Source organism: Rhinoderma darwinii, unplaced genomic scaffold (assembly GCF_050947455.1).
Source record: "Rhinoderma darwinii isolate aRhiDar2 unplaced genomic scaffold, aRhiDar2.hap1 Scaffold_178, whole genome shotgun sequence".
Lineage (NCBI taxonomy): Eukaryota > Metazoa > Chordata > Amphibia > Anura > Rhinodermatidae > Rhinoderma > Rhinoderma darwinii.
Window position 1 is genome coordinate 1 of NW_027462161.1, and position 25655 is coordinate 25655.

General features: G+C 45.5%; 1 long non-coding RNA gene across 1 annotated transcript; it reads left to right on the top strand.

The window, feature by feature from the left end:
- Positions 1–817: 817 nt before the first annotated feature.
- On the top strand, positions 818–5736 carry LOC142700036 (uncharacterized). The gene is made up of 3 exons (XR_012866490.1): positions 818–886; positions 5254–5334; positions 5660–5736. It is a non-coding gene; the product is annotated as an uncharacterized LOC142700036 (long non-coding RNA).
- Positions 5737–25655: the final 19919 nt, after the last annotated feature.

Below are 25655 nucleotides of genomic sequence, written 5' to 3' on the forward strand. Positions count from 1 at the left end.
GATTGCTTGAGTGTTGGTCTCCAACCCCCTGTTATTTTCCCTACTGCTTGACCACAATGACGAGGACATTGAATAGAGGGGTTGAGAATGCGTTCTTCCGCTCCATTCAAATTCCATGGGAATAATGGAAACAGCTGAGTACAGCGCCCATCTGTTTCCGTCAGTCCCATAGACATTGATTAAAGCAGCGGTAAGGAGATACAGTTTGGGAGCCCTATTCTCGCTATTGGTGGCGGTCCCAGCAGGGGCGCGTCCAGTGATCAGCCATTTATCACCTATCCAGTAGATAAGTGATAATTGTCAATTCTAAGACAACCCTTTTAATAGGATACTATCCCCTTCATTTAGCCCTCCCCGGTTGCCCTGATAAACCACCGCCCCCGCGTCACAGGGGGTGATGGGGGGACAGAGAAGACTATTGACCATGGCATATTTGTGGTTAAATGGCCAGGATCGGAATTATCTCTGATCCCAGACCTTAGGGAAGGGTGTCAAATGTAATATACAGCTGACACAGGCTGTACATGTCGTGGGCTCAGTTCCGGACCCATACTTACATACATGTACAGTGGATGTCGGGAAGGGGTTAAGAAATTATTGTTTAAAAGTGGAGCTATATAAAATATTTTACTCATGTGTAGTACTTGTCGTTGAGGTGTTTACTCAGGATCTACAAAGGCAAATCCTTTGCTTTTTTACCTGGTTTCCTTGTATGAAAACAATCAGTACATGCTTTACAGGCTGAACATTGGCGCTGAGCAGACAATTAATGTACAGTCACAATCTTGTCTTACAGATTACTATAGAAAAACCCATCCCACAAAAGGAGGAACCGTCGTCTCGGATCGAGAAGGTCATTGAGTGGCTCGAGGAGAACATCTTCGGAGTAAGTCAAACATTTTTAAGTATTTTTAGAGATGTCATACTAGACTGAAATTATTAAATTTACAGTAGTTTCCCTCCCAAAAATATGAATCTAAAGGAACAAAGTGACTTATGGTCAATGTAGTCCTCGTGTAGTGACTACAAAATAACCAAAATGTACAATTAAAGAGGTTGTCCAGGAAAAAAACAAAATTCTAAAAAGTGTCCCCGAGCCTTGGTTTGCCTTCCCTAATACCTACTATTAACCTCCTAACCAGTTTCTGTTTGATCTCCATCGTCACTGCTGCTCTTTCTGTTTGTTTCCTGTCTTGTAACCCACCATATCCATGATCCTCTGCTGCATCTGAGGAGACAGCTTGCACCCCCCCCCCCACTTCCTCCAAAGCATCTCAGCTATTTGAATACTGCCATGCCCAGTGGCGTAACCACCGCTGTAGCAGCCGTAGCGGCTGCTAAGGAGCCCGCAGCATGAGGGGGCCCATGTCGCCCGCTGACACGGGCCCCGACCATGGCTGGAGGCTCCGCTAGCAGCCGCTATGGCTGCTACAGCGCGACGCCACTGAACACTACGGCAGAGCGGGGAGGTATCTCCCCGCTCTGCCATTAAACATAAGACATGTATCCCCTATCAACAGGATATCCACAGGATAGGGGATACATGTGTGATCGCTGGCATTGATAGGGAAAACGGGGGACTGAAAGTCCCCTGAAGTTCTCCATCACAAACCACGGACTTCCGGGGTCTGTGTCGGCAGCTCCGTAGAAATGAATGGAGCGCCGGTCGCGCTTGTGTGCATGCGTGACCAGCGCTCCTTTCATTTTTATTGAGCTGCGCAGACGCCGGAAGTCAGAGGTTAGTCATGGAGAACTTCAGGGGACTTTTGGTCCCCCGTTCTCCTTATCGCTGCCAGCGATCACACATGTATCCCCTGTCCTGTGGAGAGGGGATACATGTCTTTTGTAGGACACACTGTAGGTCGAATTTTTTTTAGGGGTTGGGGCTGCATGGCGTTACCTACAGGGGGGACAGCTGTATACCGTTACCTGCAGGGGGGCTGTATAGCGTTACCTACAGGGGGGGCTGTATGGCGTTACCTACAGGGGGCTGTATGGCGTTACCTACAGGGGGGCTGTATGGCGTTATCTACAGGGGGTGCACTCTGTATGGAGTTATCTATATCTACAGGGGGACTCTGTATGGCGTTATCTACAGTGGGGGCTGTATGGCGTTACCTATGGGGGGCTGTATGGCGTTCTCTACAGAGGGGGCTGTATGGCGTTATCTACAGGGGGCTGTATGGCGTTATCTACAGGGGGCTGTATGGCGTTATCTACAGGGGGCTGTATGGTGTTATCCACAGGGGGCTGTATGGCGTTATCTACAGGGGGCTGTATGGCGTTATCTACAGAGGGACTCTATATGGCGTTATCTACAGGGGGTTCTGTATGGCGTTATCTACAGGGGGTTCTGTATGGCGTTATCTACATGGGGGGTTCTGTATGGCGTTATCTACAGAGGGCTGTATGGCGTTATCTACAGGGGTCTGTATGGCGTTATCTACAGGGGGCTGTATGGCGTTATCTACAGGGGGTCTCTATGGCATTACCTACAGGGGGCTGTATGGCGTTATCTACAGGGGGGGCTGTATGGCGTTATCTACAGGGGGATGTATGGCGTTATCTACAGGGGGGCTGTATGGCGTTATCTACTGGGGGGCTGTGTGACACCAAGGGGAGGGGGGGCCCCAGCCAAAAGTTTGCTATGGGGCCCAGTCTTTCCTAGTTATGCCCCTGGCCACACCCCTCTATGGTCACAGGTCCTTCCCTGCTGTAATTCCCGGCAGCTCGTCCCTGCGCACTGTCCTACACAGTAATAATCATCATGATCCTTTGTGCCTCCATCTATCCTTGATCTAAGTACAGGCACCATCTCCCTCCCCCGCCCCTTTCACAGCCTGGTGAATGTAAGTCCGCCCACTCCACCTATGTCAGACATCTTGCTACACACAATCCAGTCAGCACATTTTCCTCACCTGCTGCTGGATCTGTTCCAAGAGATCCTGTATTAGGCCCTGTTCACACTGAGTTTTTTTGCAGGCAGAAAATTCTTCCTCAAAATTCTGTCTGTAATTCCGAGGCAGATTTTGATCTGCCTGCACGCCGTTTGCCGGGTTTTGGCCGCGGCCATTGAGCGCCGTGGTCAAACACGCAGCGAAAAACACTTTCTCTGCCTCCCATTGTTGTCAATGGGGGCTCAGAGACGTAAACCCCCCAAAATAGGGCATGCCAGTTCTTTTCCAGGTAAAAATGCCTCCGCCTCCCATTGAAACCAATAGGAGGCGTTTTTGGCCGTTTTTTGGCGCATTTTCTGACGCGGTTTCCTCAGTATATGCCATCAATATCTGATCTGTCAGGGTCTGACAGCCGGCAGCCCCATCGATCGGCTGTTTTGAAGGGGCCACAGTGCTGGTACGAGCGCTGCTTCCCCTCCATTTCCTTTACTGCTCACACTGTGAATCACGGACACACTTGTAGCGGCGGTTCACAGTATTACAGATTTCTCCCATTCAAGTGTATATTGTAATACTGTGAACCGCCGCTACAAGTGTGTCCGTGATTCACAGTGTGAGCAGTAAAGGAAATGGAGGGGAAGCAGAGCTCGTACCAGCACTGTGGCCCCTTCAAAACAGCCGATCTGCAGGGAGACGGGCCACCACCCATCAGATATTGATGGCTTATCCTGATGATATGCCATCAATTTTTGTAGACTGGAAAACCCCTTTGACACCCCAAATATGATCACTTTATGGAAAGTAGATCCCAAGGTATTAATTTAACGACATATCAAAGATTTGAAAATCTTCCGTGTAAAATGTCTGCAGCGTGCGGATGAGTTTGGTAAAATCTCATCTACTTGCCTGGTACTCCGTGTGTTACATGGTGACTTTGGCCACAACACATGTTGTCCGACCAAAGATCGCTATGTCCCATAGCCTACACCGCAAGTAATGAAAGTCAATGTGGTCGCGTGGTGACCTGCAAGTAACTGCGACACGACCGTTTGGAATTCTCGCAACTGTCATGTCGTGGCAACTTGCGCGTTGCGACACCACATTGACTTTTATTACATGAAATGTAGGCTACGGGACATAGCGATCTTTGGCTGGTCGACCTGTGTCATGCGTGGCCACAGCCGCCGTGTAGCAGATAGACATATTTATTTATAGAATACATTTTTATTGAAAAAAGAAAGTGTGTTTTTTTTTTTTTTTACATTACATTATTCTTCTCCCTCTCTGGGAGAAGATGCAACTGGTGATCGCTGTGACAGCGATCATCTGGCCAGAGACCACTCTAAAGCTCGGTGATACAGCGGTCTCTAGACAGCTGTATCATGGAGCTCCTTACCGTCGGCACGCATGGGATCGCTGTGAAAGGCTGTCACAGCATGGCTGAGCGCCTTACCGTCGGCGCACAAGGACGGCTGGGAGGAGCAATGTAATCACTGTGACATGCTGTCACAGCGATCACATGACCGGAGACCACGCTGAGTGGTCTTCGGGTGAAAGCTCCGTGATATCAGCTGTCTCTAGACCGCTGTATCACAGAGCTCCTCACAGTCGGCACATAAGCGCTGCTATAAGGAGCAATGTGATGGTTGTGACAGGTTGTCACAACGATCACATGACCGGAGACCACGCTGAGTGGTCTCCGGTTAAAGATCCATGATACAGCTGTCTAGAGACAGCTGTATCACGGAGTTAAATGCCGCCGTGGAGCGGCAAACATGCTAACTCTGCAGGACGTTCTGGAACGGCCCTGCAGAATAAATTGCGGACCGCCCGGACATGGCTAAACAGATGAGGAAACACGTGGTACAGTTACGTAATTTGTGGCGAAACCGGACTCTCTGATAACCGGAAACAGGAAGTTAGCTATCGGAGCTAATGGACGGGTCTGCAGAGGAAGTGCCAATTTTGGATTAGAAAGTGGTCACGTGACTGAAGATGGGATACGACGCTACATTCATCAGATCCAACGTAAGTATATTGCAAAGTCACTTGCTTTGGATTGTTTTGTTTAACTAAATGTGATTGTTTGCTTCCGGAAAACCCCTTTAAGAAAACAGATACAAATTAAATTTTAAGTCTTGGGCTATTGTCTTCCACCATGTATGTAACATAAGTAAACACACCATGGCCCATTGGATATTTGGGTAAATCCTCTGCCTAGAGAAGCCTATCACCTTATAACTATTGGCCATAACGACCACTGTGACGGTCCCATACAGAGGATTTGCCCATGACATGACAACACCACCAGACATTGACCTTCCCCTGACCTCTATGTTCACTCTGTTTATTGCAGGTTACTCCGCTACCACCCGATCCACCCAAGGCGTCACCTTGCATGACCTTCCTAGGCCTCCTGAAGACACAGATCTCTTGGGTGAGTCTGATATTCACAGAATAGTAATTCTTCTTATTGGGGAGTGTAATTTGCTTTACATCCATAATCCTAACAAGAATCAGTCTGAGAACTTAGCAGAGGACAATGGTGGTTGTGATGTTTGGTTACGGGATGATTTTCTTTTTTCTGTTTTGTGTGCTTTTCTGTATTGTTCTTGCTGCTGAAGTTGTACTTAGATCCAGATGACATATTACTTGGATTGATAACATTTCTTTATAAGTCAGATACTTAGCAGCAGGTGTGAGATCAATCCTCCTACCGACTTACTGAGAATGAAAATGAAAAAATAACTATATTCCTACAGGTGACTCCAACTCCAGCTCCACCCAAAGAGAAAGAGGTGTCCTGGCTCCAGAGAAGCCTTAACTGGATTTATCAAGTAAGTGTCATTTTTCCTCAGTGTAGTATCATTTTTATTATTATATAGTAGTATTGTTATCAGGGGTGGACACACTGTACCATATATACTGCTGTATAGGAGATCTACAGGACATACTGTATCATATATACTGCAGTATAGGAGATCTACAGGACACACTGTACCATATATACTGCTGCATAGGAGATCTACAGGACACACTGTACCATATATACTGCTGTATAGGAGATCTACAGGACATACTGTATCATATATATTGCAGTATAGGAGATCTACAGGACACACTGTACCATATATACTGCTGCATAGGAGATCTACAGGACATGCTGTACCATATATACTGCTGTATAGGAGATCTACAGGACATACTGTATCATATATACTGCTGTATAGGAGATCTAAAGGACATACTGGACCATATATACTGCTGTATAGGAGATCTACAGGACATACTAGACCATATATACTGCTGTATAGGAGATCTACAGGACATACTGTACCATATATACTGCTGTATAGGAGATCTACAGGACACACTGTACCATATATACTGCTGTATAGGAGATCTACAGGACATACTGGACCATATATACTGCTGCATAGGAGATCTACAGGACATACTGGACCATATATACTGCTGCATAGGGGCTCTATAGGACACACTGTACCATATATACTGCTGTATAGGAGATCTACAGGACATACTGTAACTTATATACTGCTGCATAGGAGATCTACAGAACATACTGTACCATATATACAGCTGCAGAGGAGATATACAGGATATACTGTACCATATATACTGCTGAATAGGAGATCTATATGGCATACTGTACCATATATACAGCTGCATAGGGACCCTATAGGGAATATTGTACCATATATACTGCTGCATATGCGCTCTATAGGGAATACTGTACTATATAAGCTTCTGCATAGGGGCTCTATAGGGAATATTGCACCATATATGCTGCTGCATAGGGGCTCTATAGGGAATATTGTACCATACAGTGAAGGAAATAAGTATTTGATCCCTTGCTGATTTTGTAAGTTTCCCCCTGTCAAAGTCATGAACAGTCTAGAATTTTTAGGCTAGGTTAATTTTACCAGTGAGAGATAGATTATATATAAAAACAAACAAACAGAAAATCACATTGTCAAAATGATATATATTTATTTGCATTGTGCACAGAGAAATAAGTATTTGATCCCCTACCAACCATTAAGAGTTCAGCCTCCTCCAGACCAGTTACACGCTCCAAATCAACTTGGTGCCTGCATTAAAGACAGCTCTTACATGGTCACCTGTATAAAAGACTCCTGTCCACAGACTCAATTAATCAGTCTGACTCTAACCTCTACAACATGGGCAAGACCAAAGAGCTTTCTAAGGATGTCAGGGACAAGATCATAGACCTGCACAAGGCTGGAATGGCCTACAAAACCATAAGTAAGACGCTGGGTGAGAAGGAGACAACTGTTGGTGCAATAGTAAGAAAATGGAAGACATACAAAATGACTGTCAATCGACATCGATCTGGGGCTCCATGCAAAATCTCACCTCATGGGGTATCATTGATCCTGAGGAAGGTGAGAGCTCAGCTGAAAACTACACGGGGGGAACTTGTTAATGATCTCAAGGCAGCTGGGACCACAGTCACCAAGAAAACCATTGGTAACACATTACGCTGTAATGGATTAAAATCTTGCAGGGCCCGCAAGGTCCCCCTGCTCAAGAAGGCACATGTACAGGCCCGTCTGAAGTTTGCAAATGAACATCTGGATGATTCTAAGAGTGATTGGGTGAAGGTGCTGAGGTCAGATGAGACTAAAATTGAGCTCTTTGGCATTAACTCAACTCGTCATGTTTGGAGGAAGAGAAATGCTGCCTATGACCCAAAGAAGACCGTCCCCACTGTCAAGCATGGAGGTGGAAACATTATATTTTGGGGGTGTTTCTCTGCTAAGGGCACAGGACTACTTCACCGCATCAATGGGAGAATGGATGGAGCCATGTACCGTCAAATCCTGAGTGACAACCTCCTTCCCTCCACCAGGACATTAAAAATGGCTCGTGGCTGGGTCTTCCAGCACGACAATGACCCGAAACATACAGCCAAGGCGACAAAGGAGTGGCTCAAAAAGAAGCACATTAAGGTCATGGAGTGGCCTAGCCAGTCTCCAGACCTTAATCCCATCGAAACCTTATGGAGGGAGCCAGGGGCGTAACTAGGAAAGACTGGGCCTCATAGCAAACTTTTGACAGGGCCCCCCCCTCCCCTGGGTGTCACACAACCCCCCCTTGTAGATAGTGCCTTTTTTACAGCCCCCCCTGTAGATAACGCCATACAGTCCCCCCTGTAGATAACGCCATACAGAGCCCCCCCTGAAGATAACGCCATACAGCGCCCCCCCCTGTAGATAATGCCATACAGCCCCCCCTGTAGACTGTATGGCGTTATCTAAAGAGGGGGACTGTAAGGCGTTATCTACAGAGGAAGACTGTGTGGCGTTATCTACAGAGGGGACTGTGTGGCGTTATCTACAGGGGGGACTGTGTGGCGTTATCTACAGGGGGGACTGTGTGGCGTTATCTACAGGGGGGGCTGTGTGGCGTTATCTACAGGGGGGACTGTATGGCGTTATCAACAGGGGGACTGTATGGCATTATCTACAGTGGGACTGTATGGCGTTATCTACAGAGGGGGCTGTATGGCGCTAACGCCATACAGCCCCCACTGTAGAGAACGCCATACAGCCCCCCCTGTAGGGAACGCCATACAGCCCCCCCTGTAGGGAACGCCATACAGCCACCCCTGTAGGGAACGCCATACAGCCCCCCCTGTAGGGAACGCCATACAGCCCCCCTGTAGGGAACGCCATACAGCCCCCCCTGTAGGGAACGCCATACAGCCTCCCCTGTAGGGAACGCCATACAGCCCCCCCCCCTGTAGGGAACGCCATACAGCCCTCCCCTGCAGGGAACGCCATACAGCACCCCCCTGCAGGGAACGCCATACAGTCCCCCCTGTAGGGAACGCCATACAGCCCCCCCTGTAGGGAACGCCATACAGCCCCCCCCTGTAGGGAACGCCATACAGCCCCCCACAAAAAAAATATGACCTATAGTGTGTCCTACAAATAACATGCATCCCCTATCCACAGGATAGGGGATACATGTGTGATCGCTGGCAGCGATAGGGAGAATGGGGGACTGTGTGGCGTTATCTACAGGGGGGACTGTGTGGCGTTATCAACAGGGGGGACTGTGTGGCGTTATCTACAAGGGTGGCTGTGTGGCGTTATCTAAAGGGGGGACTGTATGGCGTTATCTACAGAGGGGGCTGTATGGCGCTAAGGCCATACAGCCCCCACTGTAGAGAACGCCATACAGCCCCCCTGTAGGGAACACCATACAGCCCCCCTGTAGGGAACGCCATACAGCCCCCCCTGTAGGGAACGCCATACAGCCCCCCCTGTAGGGAACGCCATACAGCCCCCCCCTGTAGGGAACGCCATACAGCCTCCCCTGTAGGGAACGCCATACAGCCCCCCCTGTAGGGAACGCCATACAGCCCCCCCTGCAGTGAACGCCATACAGCGTCCCCCCCTGCAGGGAACGCCATACAGTCCCCCCCTGTAGGGAACGCCATACAGCCCCCCCTGTAGGGAACGCCATACAGCCCCCCCTGTAGGGAACACCATACAGCGCCCCCCCCCCTGTAGGGAACGCCATACAGCCCCCCAAAATAAATGCGACCTATAGTGTGTCCTACAAATAACATGCATCCCCTATCCACAGGATAGGGGATACATGTGTGATCGCTGGCAGCGATAGGGAGAACGGCGGACTGAAAGTCCCCCCAAAGTTCTCCATTACTAACCTCTGACTTCCGGCGTCTGTGTCGGCAGCTCAATAAAAATGAAAGGAGCGCTGGTCACGCATGCGCACAAGCGCGACCGGCGCTCCATTCATTTCTATGGAGCTGCCGACGCAGACCCTGGAAGTCCGAGGTTAGTCATGGAGAACTTCATGGGACTTTCAGTCCCCCGTTCTCCCTATCAATGCCAGCGATCACACATGTATACCCTATCCTGTGGATATCCTGTGGATAGGGGATACATGTCTTTTGTTTAATGGCAGAGCGGGGAGATACCTCCCTGCTCTGCCGTAGTGTTCAGTGGCGTCGCGCTGTAGCAGCCATAGCGGCTACTAGCGGAGCCTGCAGCAATGGTGGGGGCCCGTGCCGGCGGGCAAGACGGGCCCCCTCATGCCGCGGGCCCCATAGCAGTCGCTACGGCTGCTACGGCGGTAGTTACGCCACTGGAGGGAGCTGAAGATCCGAGTTGCCAAGCGACAGCCTCGAAATCTTAATGATTTACAGATGATCTGCAAAGAGGAGTGGGCCAAAATTTCATCTAACATGTGTGCAAACCTCATCATCAACTACAGAAAACGTCTGACTGCTGTGCTTGCCAACAAGGGTTTTGCCACCAAATATTAAGTCTTGTTTGCCAAAGGGATCAAATACTTATTTCTCTGTGCACAATGTAAATAAATATATATCATTTTGACTATGTGATTTTCTATTTTTTTTTTTATATAATCTATCTCTCACTGGTAAAATTAACCTATCCTAAAAATTCTAGACTGTTCATGTCTTTGACAGTGGGCAAACTTACAAAATCAGCAAGGGATCAAATACTTATTTCCTTCGCTGTATATGCTGCTGCATAGGGGTTCTATGGGGCATACTGTATTACATGTACAGCTGTACAGGGCGCTGTAAACAGAGGGCCCACCAGCATCTTAAATAGAAAATAACAGTGCTTCCTACTGACTACTAGATAATAATTGTTCAATTACAATCCATCAGTGAGATATATAGGAGCCGGTGATAGTTCAATCCTCCTACTGACTTACTGAGAGTGATAAAATAACTATAATGAAATGTATAAAATAACTATAATGAAATGTATAAAATAACTATAATGAAATGTATAAAATAACTATAATGAAATGTAAAAAATAACTATAATGAAATTGTTAAGGATCTGCCAGGCACAGCTTCTGTATCCACGCCCATAGGTAATCAGTCTGCACCTGCTTCTATGTCTGTGAGACTGACTCCATCTTCCACCACTCAGGATGGCAGGCTTAGGAGTGGGAGAGCCTATCACAGCCTGGCCAGACGGAGCTAGCTCCCGCCCTCTGTCTATTTATTCCTGCCTTTCCTGTTCCTCCTTGCTTGTGATTCTTCTCGTTTTGTTCCTGGCCCTGCTGCAGCTTCTTGAACTACTTGTCCCTGCTTCGTATTGACCCTGGCTTACTGACTACTCTTCTGCTCTGCATTTGGTACCTCGTACACTCCTGGTTTGACTCGGCTTGTTCACTACTCTCCTGCTCTGCGTTTGGAACCTCGTACTCTCCTGGTTTGACTCTGCTCGTTTTCTACTCTTGTTGCTCACGGTGTTGCCGTGGGCAACTGCCCCGTTTCCCTTTGTTCTGTGTTTCCTTGTCTGGTTGTCTGTCGTGCACTTACTGAGTGTAGGGACCGTCGCCCAGTTGTACCCTGTCGCCTAGAGCGGGTCGTTGCAAGTAGGCAGGGACTGAGTGGCGGGTAGATTAGGGCTCACTTGTCTGTTTCCCTATCCCTGTTATTACAGAAATGTATAAAATAACTATAATGAAATGTATAAAATAACTATATTACTACAGGTGACTCCAACACCAGCTCCACCTGTAGAGGAAGAAGTGTCTTGGCTCCAGAAAAGCCTCATATGGATTCATGAAGTGAGTGCGACTTTTACCCTCTATAGTATCATTATTATTACTGTATTGTTATCAGGAGTGAATATACTGAACCATAGGAGCTCTGTAGGGTCCATACTATACGGGAGCATATATGCTGCATAGGAGCTCTGTAGGGACCATACTATACGGGACCATATATGCTGCATAGGGGCTCTATAGGACATAATGTAACATATATGTAGCTGCACTGGGGCTCTATATGGGATACTGTACCATATAGGCAGCTGCACAATGGGCCAGTAAACAGAGGGCCTGACCAGTGCTTCCCACTGCCTACTTTATGGCATATAAAGGATTGATAATGATTTCCATGGTTCATAATTATTGTTGTATTACAATCCACAAAATAAATTGGCGCACCATCCAAGAACTTCAGAGCCTTAACTTGAAGCTCCTGGTACATAAAGCAAAACCTCTATCAGGGCCCTGACCCTCCCATGTGCCATTCTGGTGTCTATGTATGGGCCAGAGAGCCCTTTAGTGGGCGAGAAAATAACACCTGAAACATGATGATGACACAACTACGTCTCCCTCTGTTCCTTGAATACATGAATCGAACTCGGTCGAAATTTGGCAAAGGTACCGATTGACCAAAATTGTAAACTTTTGGGGTTCACAGTGAACGAATCATGTCAAAGTGGCAGCCCCCGCATAGTGACGGCCGCCATTTTACAATTTAGAATAAGGATCCAATGACCCTAGGCAGGCTTCCCCATAATAACTTGCAGACAGCCATCCCAAAATGCACTGCGGTTACCACTCCGTCTAGCGCAGCCAATTATATAAAATGCCAAACCAGAAAATGCTACAGGTTTGGAAACAGTCCTAGAAGACATCAAAGAGTCAAACACGAGTTTTCAGTGCAATCAGGGCACTTGCGGTTCTCGGCAAAATTTATTTAGACGGAATCAAACGGCCCTATTTGATCAAAATGGACCCGAAATGAATTTTGGGAAAATTCTATTCTAAATATATTTCTATCATTTCTGATCAGTGTGATCGTCTGATATCAACCTCAACATCCTTTAATTCTACTATACATAGTTATACTATATTCACACCACGCCTTATATATGTATATATATATATATATATATATATATATATGCCAGGAAATGCTACAGACGTATATGACAAACGTATCCATGGCCTATCGCGGGTTCAATGTATGCCTTTCGTCATATATTCGGAGACTACGTATATGTTGTCATTCTTTTTAGTACTGTAGTGAAGTACGTCGTTGATCATGCTTTTTGATACTAAGGGATACTGCAAACATTTTATTTTTCTACAATTGGGGTCAATAGGTGATATATGCAACTGCATGCTATTGTCAGGGTTCCTTTTCCCTGTTATTCTACACCGAATAACCACCTCTGTAAATTGGAAACTGAGGGCATGCATGGAAGAAATATACCAGACAGAGTTGTTGGTAAAGATCTTCCCTCAGTGAAGTAGGAAGTACAACTGAACTTTATTAAACAAAGAATTACAAGTTTCCTCCCTAGAGATGTGGGACGTGCTTAAGCCCCATTGGCTCTATCCAGTTGTGAGTTCATCTGTACCCTCCTCTTGCATTCCAGGGGCGGTGTCTTCCATAGGCGTGTTCCTTATGCAGACTCCATCTTGTTGCATACATTCAAATTCTTTGTGAAATATACTGATATTTAGTTAATGTAAGGTAATAATGTTTTTGCAAGCAATATACAGGCTAATGATCCCTGACACTATAGGGATCGATATTATACATTTTGGCACTTATTTATTCGCCACAAATCAGAATCAAGGCTTTAGTTTTCCAAATTATCATAAAATCTTTAATTTTCATTGTTTTGTTCAGAATGACTTATATTTTCATTTTGTCCAACAGATATTATCATCGATACCGGCCTATCAGGCTTTTACAGCGTTTGCATTATTTCTGGGAGAAGTTTCCTTATCCAGCTGGAACTGCTGTCATCACGTTACATCTAGTTTCATTAATAAATCATCATTCCGCCCAAATATTTCGCATTATTTTGATACATAGTTGATAAGATTGAAAAAAGACGCCGGTCCATCAAGTCCAACCTATAATCCAACCGTGATGATCCAGAGGAAGATAAAAAACCCCATGAGGTTGATGCCAATTACTTCATTTGGGGGGAAATTCTACCCTGACTCTAAATATGGCAATCAGAATAAATCCCGGGATCAACGTCCAATCTCCAGAATCTAGGACTCATAACCTGTAATATTATATTTTTTAACCTCTTCACGCGCTGCGCCGCAACTGTACGTCCTGCAGAGGCTTGCTTCCCGCACCAGTACGTACAGTTGCGGAGCGGTTCCCAGCGCACTCTGTCCTAACGGACAATGTACGGGAACCGGGAGGTCAGCTGTCCCTGACAGCTGACACTCCAGTCTTGCCGGTCAGCGGACCATCGCCGCAGATTTCGGCAAATAACCCCATAAATACGGCGACTGATTGCGATCGTCGCATTTAAGGTGTTTGAAGCACATCGGCAGCCCCCACTAAGTGATTGTGGGGACTGCCGATGCTTGTCGTAGCAATCGGAGGCCAGACAATGACCTGCGGGTTGCCACGTATGGAAGCCCCGGAGGAGCAACCTCCGGCCGGTCCTCCGAGGCTTCCTGTCAGTGTGGCTGTCACGTCACAATGACAGTTAGGGGGGATTCACACGAACGTGTATTCGGTCCGTGCGGGCCGCGTGGTTTTCACGCGCCACGCACAGACTAATACAAGTCTATGGGGCAGTACAGACAGTCCGTGCTTTTTGCGCAGCGTTTGTCAGCTGCGTAAAAAGCGCGACATGTTCAATATCTCCGCATATTTTGCGCATCACGCACCCATTGAAGTCAATGGGTGCGTGAAAACCACGCAGGTCGCACAGAAGCACTTCCGTGTGAACCGACTGAAACAGCGCACCAGCTGTCAAAAGGATGAATGTAAACAGAAAAGCACCACGTGCTTTTCTGTTTCCAAACATCCAAATGGAGTATCTTTGAGATGAGCGAACCCGGACAATCGAACCGAACTTCACCGGGTTCGGCCGAACTCGTTTTGGCCGAACCCGGCAAAAAAATTCCGGTACGCGACGTCAGGAGATAGTCACTGTCCAGGGTGCTGAAAGAGTTAAACTGTTTCAGCACCATGGACAGTGACTACCGATCCCAATAAACATGAACCTGTAAAAAAGAACAAGTTCTGACTTACCGATAACTCCCGGCTTCTTCCTCCAGTCTGACCTCCTGGGATGACAATTCAGTACAAGTGACAGCTCCAGCCAATCACAGGCCAAGCACAGGCTGCAGCGGTCACATGGACTGCCGCGTCATCCAGGGAGGTGGGGCCCGATGTCAAGAGAGGCGCGTCACCAAGGCAACGGCCGGGAAGTTCTCGGTAAGTACGAACTTTTTCATTTTTTTAACAGGTTGCTGTATATTGTGTTCGGCATTCACTGTCGAGGGTGCTGAAAGAGTTACTGCCGATCAGTTAGCTCTTTCAGCACCTTGGACAGTGACGGGCGTCGACTAGCCTCATCTCTATGATGGCGGCTGCGCGAAATTCACGCAGCCGCGCATCATACACGGATGACACACGCAACGTTCGTCTGAATCTGCCCTACGTAGGTAGTGTAATGTACTCGAGCAGCGATCAAAGCTGCAAGTCTAAGTTTATATTATAAATATATATAAATATATATACATTGTTGTATTGTACTGTCTGTGGTCGAGAGAGGAGAGTGGGGTCTCTAAATTACAGCCCCCCCCTCCTCTCTCCACCGCAAACACAAACTGCGTGACAACTGCGTAAAACTCACGACAGGTCCTAAATTTCTGCGTTTTTCATGCATCACGCACCCATTGAAGTCACTTCCGTGAGACACGCGTGATTCGCGCAACAGCAGTCAAAAGTATGTTTGCAAACAGAAAAGCACCACGTGCTTTTCTGTTTACAAACATCCAGAGTGCCATAATGATGGTGGCTGCGCGAAAATCACGCAGCCGCGCATGGCCGGCCTTAGCTATGTGTGACACGTGCGGTCGCACAGGGCGCCGGGCGCCATGCTGTAAGGGGGGCGCCAGTGGGCACGAGCCGAAGAGAGGAGAAATGTTCCTTCCTCTCCACAGCTGTGTGAAGTGAGTGCTGATTGGAGGAGCAGCAGCAGGTGCTTCTGTCTGCTCCACCAATCGGCACAGCCTGTACTCAGTGTCACACGCAGCTCCTTCCTGCTGTGCTGCTGCCACAGTGAAGACTCCTCCACGGAGCTCCGGTGTCAGGTAAGAGCAGCAGCTTTAGGTTAATCTATGGTTATTTATGTGCTGTGTGAGGGAGGAGGAAAGAGGGGGCTTTATGTGATGGGTAACAGGATGGATTTTTTTTTGCAAAGATGGATTTTGTGGGGGAGGGGACATTGCCCTAAATGCTATAGGAGTGTGGGGGATTCTTTATACATGTATTTTGTGGGGAGGGGGACTTCTGTATAGTTTATTTTGTGGTGTAGGAGCTTATTATGAATCATGGGGGAGGGGAACTTAGCGTTATGTATGGGGAGAAAGGATTCTTTAGGGTACGGCCACACGGAGCGGCCTTCACACGGTCGCAACGCGGCCAACAACCGCGCTGGCACTATTAATTAGACAGGATGTCTCACAGGACAAATACGTGTAAAGGTGGGAGACAACACTCAACCACCCATATGAATAATTAGAGATAAGGACTCTAACAATATATAATAAACAAGAGAAAAAAAAGAGAAAAAAAGAGTCCATACATATCAACATATGAAAAAATTAAACATCTTTATTGATAACATAAAATACATTAAATGACAAAGACAGAGAATCTAAAATAAATCCTTGTGCGGATCACATATGTATACATTGAGTATATATATATATTTTTAATACACTGATGGTATGCACAATTACTGTAGCTCAATGTAGCTCCAACATAGGGTGCATCAGAATAGGAGTAATTTTGAAATGTAAGCTGTGTAAAGAAGGACAATATGCCTAACTCAAAAAGGCCTATAGTAACTGAAAAGTAATTGGTGCCTTGAAAAAATGGCATAAAGCCAAGTTTAAGTCCGATATATGCACTTACCCATGTATGGGAGATTGAATGTGACCCAGCGGTATAGAAGAGCGCCCCGACGCTCGTTTCGCCTGTGGCTTTCTCAAGGGGTGCCTGGCACTATGTAGGAGCGGCTGTCAAATACTTCGTTAAGGGGTATTCCGGTTACATTCGCACGCGCACTGCCGCTCCATTCATTCCCTATGGGAGCGCCGGAGATAGCCCAGTGCAGTGTTCTGCTTTTTCCGGCGCTCCCATAAAGAATGGATAGGGGGTAAGTTGTTGTAATTTGCAAAATGGTGCGGCCATAAAGGGTGTATTAATTCATGGCCGCACGTTAACGCGGGTAAACCGTCCCTTTATCTGCAAAATCGTGCGGCCATGAATTAATACACACTTTATGGCCGCACAATTTTGCAAATTACAACAACTTACCCCCTATCCATTCTCTATGGGAGCGCCGGAAAAAGCAGAACACTGCACTCGGCTATCTCCGGCGCTCCCATAGAGAATGAATGGAGCGGCAGTGCGCGTGCGAATGTAACCGGAATACGTGCGGCCACTAACAGGCTGCTTGACAGCCGCACTGAACATGGTGCCGGCGTGGTTGTTAGCTGCGTTGCGACCGTGTCAGGGCCACTCCGTGTGGCCTTACCCTTAGGCTGGGTTCACACGAGCGTGTGCCTTTTGCGCACGAATAAAACGCGGCCTTTTGCCTGCGCAAAATGCACTTGACAGCTCCGTGCGGCAGCATCATATGATGTGCGGCAGCGTGACTTCAATGGGTGCGTGATGCGCGAAAAACGTTCAAAGAACGGACATGTCGTGACTTTTACGCAGCGGACCAACGCTGCATAAAAATCACGCACATGTCTGCACGGCCCCATAGACTAATATAGGTCCGTGCCACGCGTGTGAAAATCATGCGCGTTGCACGGACGTAGATCCCATTCGTCTGAATAAGCCCTTAGGCCCTATGCACACAAACGTGTTTTTGCGGCCGCAATTCCCCCGAAAATCCACGGGAGAATTGCGGCCCCATTCTTTTCTATGGGGCCATGCACACGACCGTAGTCTTTACGGTCTGTGCGTGGCCCGGGAACCCGCACCGCAGAAAGAACGGGCATGTCCTATTACGGACATCTTCTGCGGTCCGGGCTCATTGAAAACAATGACGGTGGCCATGTGCATGTCTCGCGATTTACGGGCCGCAGCCGGCCGACCCGAAAATCACGGCCGTACACACGGCTACGGTCGTGTGCATGAGGCCTTAGAGATAATATTTGTAAGGGGAGAGCAACTTGATTATAACGGTAGGAGCACACAGGGCGGATACGTAAAACTACACAGTGTATACGTCCTGAGAACCGCAGGGAATTTTACCTGAAAAACAGCACCAAATTTTGTTGCAGTTTTTTTAGCGGAAAGACTGCAGAAATAAATTAAAAAAAGCTAATGCTCCCGGCCGTAGTCCCTCTCTGAGCGTAGCCCCGCCTCCTGCGATGACGCTGTAGTTCATGTGACTGCTGCAGCCTTTGATTGGCCTTTGATTGGCTGCAGCTGTCACATGCTATGCATCGTCATCCCTGGAGGCGGGGCTACGCTCAGAACAGAATACGCATCGCTATGACTACGGCCGGGTGTATTACCTTTTTTTTTCTCATTTGAGATTAACGATAAGCAAAGTTTTTATCATTGATCTTCTCCTTTATTAACACTGACCAAATATCATTATAATTGGTCAGAAAGGAGCGAATCATGATGATAATTGGCTAAGCTAAATAGGCCTGTAATGGGGGTATATTCAGGCTTAGTGCCTAGGGCAGCGTGAGCTGTGAATACAGCCCTGCTAAGGACGCAGATACTATTCAACACTATAGCGGAGCAGGGAGGTATCTCCCTGCTCTGCGATCTACTAGGCTGGTGGTTCCCAACATGAGGTTCCCATGAGATCCCTCCAGGGGTGCCGCGACACTCCTCTGGACAACTGCCTGGACGTGCTTTCCCTCCTCCTCCTCATAGCGCGAAGTGGATGTGAGGAGGAGATTTTTTTTTGCAGAACCCCTGTAGATGGCACCCCCCGACTAAATGGACAGAGACGTCAGGGGCTTCTCCTGGAGTGGAATCCCCGGTCACAGCGTCTGCAATGCTGAGGACAGGGATTCCGCTTCAGGAGTTAGTTGCCCGATGTCACTGTTCATATATGGACAAAGAAATCAAGCGCTCCGTCAAGGAGCGGAATCCCCAGCCACAGGGAGCTACAGTGGCGCTATCTACAGGAAGGGAGTGCTACCTACACGGGAGCTGTGTGGCACTACCTACACGGGGGCTGTGTGGCACTACCTACACGGGGGCTGTGTGGCACTACCTACAAGGGGGTGTGTGGCACTACAAGGGATCTGTGTGGAACTAACTACAAGGGGGTGTGTGGCACTACAAGGGATCTGTGTGGCACTACCTACAAGGGGGCTGTGCGGCAAGGGGGTATTTGTGGCACTACTTACTAGGGATGCACAATGCATCGAAACTTCGATACTGTGCATCCCCAAATGGTTCGAGCCACACAGCTAAGTATAGTAATACATGATGAATGACAGCGGGGCTGCGGCTGTGTGATACAGCCATTACCCCGCTCCTGAGTCCTGACAAGTGCGCGCCGCGAGGATGATGCGATGCGGCCAGCGCTGGACTAATGAGCGGCGGCACTGAAAACAGAACATGGCAGCCGTACTGCAAAACACCCCCATGTTCTGTCTTTGGTGTCTGAACCACCGCTCATTAGTGCAGCGCCGGCCGCATCACCTCATGCTGACCGCGTGTGCACTTAATGTCAGGAGCGGGGCAATGTCTATATTACACAGCCGCAGCCCCGCTCTATAACGGTGGAGATCAGAGAAACCTCTCATCTCCGCCGTTATTCCTCTGAATGCTGCGATCACAGCTGACTGCAGCATTCAGGGGAAAGTGAGGAGGGGGGATGCACCTGGATCGCGTCACAGGGAATTCCTGTGACGCGATCGAGGGCCATACCATATATTGGCAGACAGCCCAGGGTCTATTGAAGGACCCCAGGGCTGTCCTACCATATTTCCTGTTGTTAGGGCATACTTAGGTATGTCCTAACAACTGCCTGTGTACTATTTGTACACAGGCTAATGTACTGGCATATAGATATATGCCTGTGTACTATCAGTATATAGATATATGCCTGTGTGCTATCCGTATATAGATATATGCCTGTGTGCTATCAGTATATAGATATATGCCTGTGTACTATCAGTATATAGATATATGCCTGTGTACTATCAGTATATAGATATATGCCTGTGTACTATCAGTATATAGATATATGCCTGTGTACTATCCGTATATAGATATATGCCTGTGTACTATCAGTATATAGATATATGCCTGTGTACTATCAGTATATAGATATATGCCTGTGTACTATCAGTATATAGATATATGCCTGTGTACTATCAGTATATAGATATATGCCTGTGTACTATCAGTATATAGATATATGCCTGTGTACTATCAGTATATAGATATATGCCTGTGTACTATCAGTATATAGATATATGCCTGTGTACTATCCGTATATAGATATATGCCTGTGTACTATCAGTATATAGATATATGCCTGTGTACTATCAGTATATAGATATATGCCTGTGTGCTATCAGTATATAGATATATGCCTGTGTACTATCAGTATATAGATATATGCCTGTGTGCTATCAGTATATAGATATATGCCTGTGTACTATCCGTATATAGATATATGCCTGTGTACTATCAGTATATAGATATATGCCTGTGTACTATCCGTATATAGATATATGCCTGTGTACTATCCGTATATAGATATATGCCTGTGTACTATCAGTATATAGATATATGCCTGTGTACTATCCGTATATAGATATATGCCTGTGTACTATCAGTATATAGATATATGCCTGTGTACTATCCGTATATAGATATATGCCTGTGTGCTATCAGTATATAGATATATGCCTGTGTACTATCCGTATATAGATATATGCCTGTGTACTATCAGTATATAGATATATGCCTGTGTGCTATCCGTATATAGATATATGCCTGTGTGCTATCAGTATATAGATATATGCCTGTGTACTATCAGTATATAGATATATGCCTGTGTACTATCAGTATATAGATATATGCCTGTGTACTATCAGTATATAGATATATGCCTGTGTACTATCCGTATATAGATATATGCCTGTGTGCTATCAGTATATAGATATATGCCTGTGTGCTATCCGTATATAGATATATGCCTGTGTACTATCAGTATATAGATATATGCCTGTGTACTATCAGTATATAGATATATGCCTGTGTACTATCCGTATATAGATATATGCCTGTGTACTATCAGTATGTAGATATATGCCTGTGTACTATCAGTATATAGATATATGCCTGTGTACTATCCGTATATAGATATATGCCTGTGTACTATCCGTATATAGATATATGCCTGTGTACTATCAGTATATAGATATATGCCTGTGTGCTATCCGTATATAGATATATGCCTGTGTGCTATCAGTATATAGATATATGCCTGTGTACTATCAGTATATAGATATATGCCTGTGTACTATCCGTATATAGATATATGCCTGTGTACTATCAGTATATAGATATATGCCTGTGTACTATCAGTATATAGATATATGCCTGTGTACTATCAGTATATAGATATATGCCTGTGTACTATCAGTATATAGATATATGCCTGTGTGCTATCAGTATATAGATATATGCCTGTGTGCTATCAGTATATAGATATATGCCTGTGTACTATCAGTATATAGATATATGCCTGTGTGCTATCAGTATATAGATATATGCCTGTGTACTATCAGTATATAGATATATGCCTGTGTACTATCAGTATATAGATATATGCCTGTGTACTATCAGTATATAGATATATGCCTGTGTGCTATCAGTATATAGATATATGCCTGTGTACTATCTGTATATAGATATATGCCTGTGTGCTATCCGTATATAGATATATGCCTGTGTGCTATCCGTATATAGATATATGCCTGTGTACTATCAGTATATAGATATATGCCTGTGTGCTATCAGTATATAGATATATGCCTGTGTGCTATCCGTATATAGATATATGCCTGTGTACTATCAGTATATAGATATATGCCTGTGTACTATCAGTATATAGATATATGCCTGTGTACTATCAGTATATAGATATATGCCTGTGTACTATCAGTATATAGATATATGCCTGTGTACTATCAGTATATAGATATATGCCTGTGTACTATCAGTATATAGATAAATGCCTGTGTACTATCAGTGTATAGATGTATGCCTGTGTACTATCAGTATATAGATAAATGCCTGTGTACTATCCGTATATAGATATATGCCTGTGTACTATCAGTGTATAGATATATGCCTGTGTACTATCAGTATATAGATATATTCCTGTGTACTATCAGTATATAGATATATGCCTGTGTACTATCCGTATATAGATATATGCCTGTGTACTATCAGTATATAGATATATGCCTGTGTGCTATCAGTATATAGATATATGCCTGTGTGCTATCAGTATATAGATATATGCCTGTGTGCTATCAGTATATAGATATATGCCTGTGTGCTATCCGTATATAGATATATGCCTATGTACTATCCGTATATAGATATATGCCTGTGTACTATCCGTATATAGATATATGCCTGTGTGCTATCAGTATATAGATATATGCCTGTGTGCTATCAGTATATAGATATATGCCTGTGTGCTATCAGTATATAGATATATGCCTGTGTACTATCCGTATATAGATATATGCCTGTGTGCTATCAGTATATAGATATATGCCTGTGTGCTATCCGTATATAGATATATGCCTGTGTGCTATCAGTATATAGATATATGCCTGTGTACTATCAGTATATAGATGTATGCCTGTGTACTATCAGTATATAGATATATTCCTGTGTACTATCAGTATATAGATATATGCCTGTGTACTATCCGTATATAGATATATGCCTGTGTACTATCAGTATATAGATATATGCCTGTGTGCTATCAGTATATAGATATATGCCTGTGTGCTATCAGTATATAGATATATGCCTGTGTGCTATCAGTATATAGATATATGCCTGTGTGCTATCCGTATATAGATATATGCCTGTGTACTATCCGTATATAGATATATGCCTGTGTGCTATCAGTATATAGATATATGCCTGTGTACTATCCGTATATAGATATATGCCTGTGTGCTATCAGTATATAGATATATGCCTGTGTGCTATCCGTATATAGATATATGCCTGTGTACTATCCGTATATAGAGATATGCCTGTGTGCTATCAGTATATAGATATATGCCTGTGTGCTATCCGTATATAGATATATGCCTGTGTACTATCTGTATATAGATATATGCCTGTGTGCTATCAGTATATAGATATATGCCTGTGTACTATCCGTATATAGATATATGCCTGTGTGCTATCAGTATATAGATATATGCCTGTGTACTATCCGTATATAGATATATGCCTGTGTGCTATCAGTATATAGATATATGCCTGTGTACTATCCGTATATAGATATATGCCTGTGTGCTATCAGTATATAGATATATGCCTGTGTGCTATCCGTATATAGATATATGCCTGTGTACTATCCGTATATAGAGATATGCCTGTGTACTATCAGTATATAGATATATGCCTGTGTACTATCCGTATATAGATATATGCCTGTGTACTATCAGTATATAGATATATGCCTGTGTACTATCCGTATATAGATATATGCCTGTGTACTATCAGTATATAGATATATGCCTGTGTGCTATCAGTATATAGATATATGCCTGTGTACTATCAGTATATAGATATATGCCTGTGTACTATCCGTATATAGATATATGCCTGTGTACTATCAGTATATAGATATATGCCTGTGTGCTATCCGTATATAGATATATGCCTGTGTACTATCCGTATATAGATATATGCCTGTGTGCTATCAGTATATAGATATATGCCTGTGTACTATCAGTATATAGATATATGCCTGTGTACTATCAGTATATAGATATATGCCTGTGTACTATCAGTATATAGATATATGCCTGTGTACTATCCGTATATAGATATATGCCTGTGTGCTATCAGTATATAGATATATGCCTGTGTACTATCAGTATATAGATATATGCCCGTACATAAAAGTTTAAAAATAAAGTAATGTTAAATTTAAAAAAATACAATAAACATTAAAATAAGTCTCAATACATAAAATATTGACACATTCGGTATTGGCGCGGCCGTAATAACCTGCACAACAATTTTTGGGCGTCATTTATGATGTGTGCGCTGTAAAAAAAAAACTTCTTTCACTTATTACTGTGAGGCGCGAGGTGTGATGAATTTAACCCCCATGTGCCTCACATTAATAGTAATTAACCCCATCATGAACCTCACACATTAACCCATTATGACTGAGAAACATGATGGGGTTAATTACTATTAATGTGAGGCAAATGGAGGTTAAATTCATCATCACACCTCGCGCCTCACATCCGAAAATGGAAGAACTTTTTTTTATTACTGTTGGCCAAGTATCTTTTTGTTATCGAAATCGCAATACTACACGAAGTATCGGTATCAAAGTCCAAATTCAGGTATCGTGATATCCCTACTACCTACAGGGGGCCTTGTGGCACTACCTACAGGGGGCTGTGTGGCACGACCTACAGGGGGCTGTGTGGCACTACCTACAAAGGGGCTGTGTTGCACGACCTACAGGGGGCTGTGTGGCACGAACTACAGGGGGCTGTGTGGCACGAACTACAAAAGGGCTGTGTTGCACGACCTACAGGGGGCCTTGTGGCACGACCTACAAGGGGGCCGTGTGGCACGACCTACAAGGAGAAAACCGCTCTGGAATTTCAGCCGTAATGGCATGTGCAGGCGCTTTTCGCTGCGTCCATGACGGACGTAATTGGAGCTGTTTTTTCATGGAGTCAAGGGAAAACGGCTCCAATTACGTCTCAACAAGTGACAGGCACTTCTTTGACGCGGGCGTCTTTTTTACGCACCGTCTTTTGACAGCGGCGCGTAAAAAAAATTACCGTCGGCACAGAACATCGTAAGACCCATTCAAATGAATGGGCAGATGTTTGCCGACGCTTTTGAGCCGCATTTTTGGACGTAATTCGGGGCTAAATCGCCAGAATTACGTCCGTAAATAGTGTGTGTGAACCCAGCCTTACTGTGAGTGGGGGGCTGATGGTCATTTTACTGTGAGTGGGGGGGCTGATGGTCATTTTACTGTGAGTGGGGGGGCTCATGGTCATTTTACTGTGAGTGGAGGGGCTGATGTTGATTTTACTATGAGTGGGGGCTGATGGTCATTTTACTGTGAGTGGGGGGGCTGATGGTGATTTTACTGTGAGTGGGGTGGCTGATGGTGATTTTACTGTGAGTGGGGGGGCTGATGGTCATTTTACTGTGAGTGGGGGGGGCTGATGGTGATTTTACTGTGAGTGGAGGGGCTGATGGTGATTTTATTGTGAGTGGGGGCTGATGGTGATTTTACTGTGAGTGGGGGGCTGATGGTCATTTTACTGTGAGTGGAGGGGCTGATGGTGATTTTACTGTGAGTGGAGGGGCTGATGGTGATTTTACTATGAGTGGGGGCTGATGGTGATTTTACTATGAGTGGGGGCTGATGGTGATTTTACTGTGAGTGGGGTGGCTGATGGTGATTTTACTGTGAGTGGGGGGGCTGATGGTCATTTTACTGTGAGTGGGGGGGGCTGATGGTGATTTTACTGTGAGTGGAGGGGCTGATGGTGATTTTATTGTGAGTGGGGGCTGATGGTGATTTTACTGTGAGTGGGGGGCTGATGGTCATTTTACTGTGAGTGGAGGGGCTGATGGTGATTTTACTGTGAGTGGAGGGGCTGATGGTG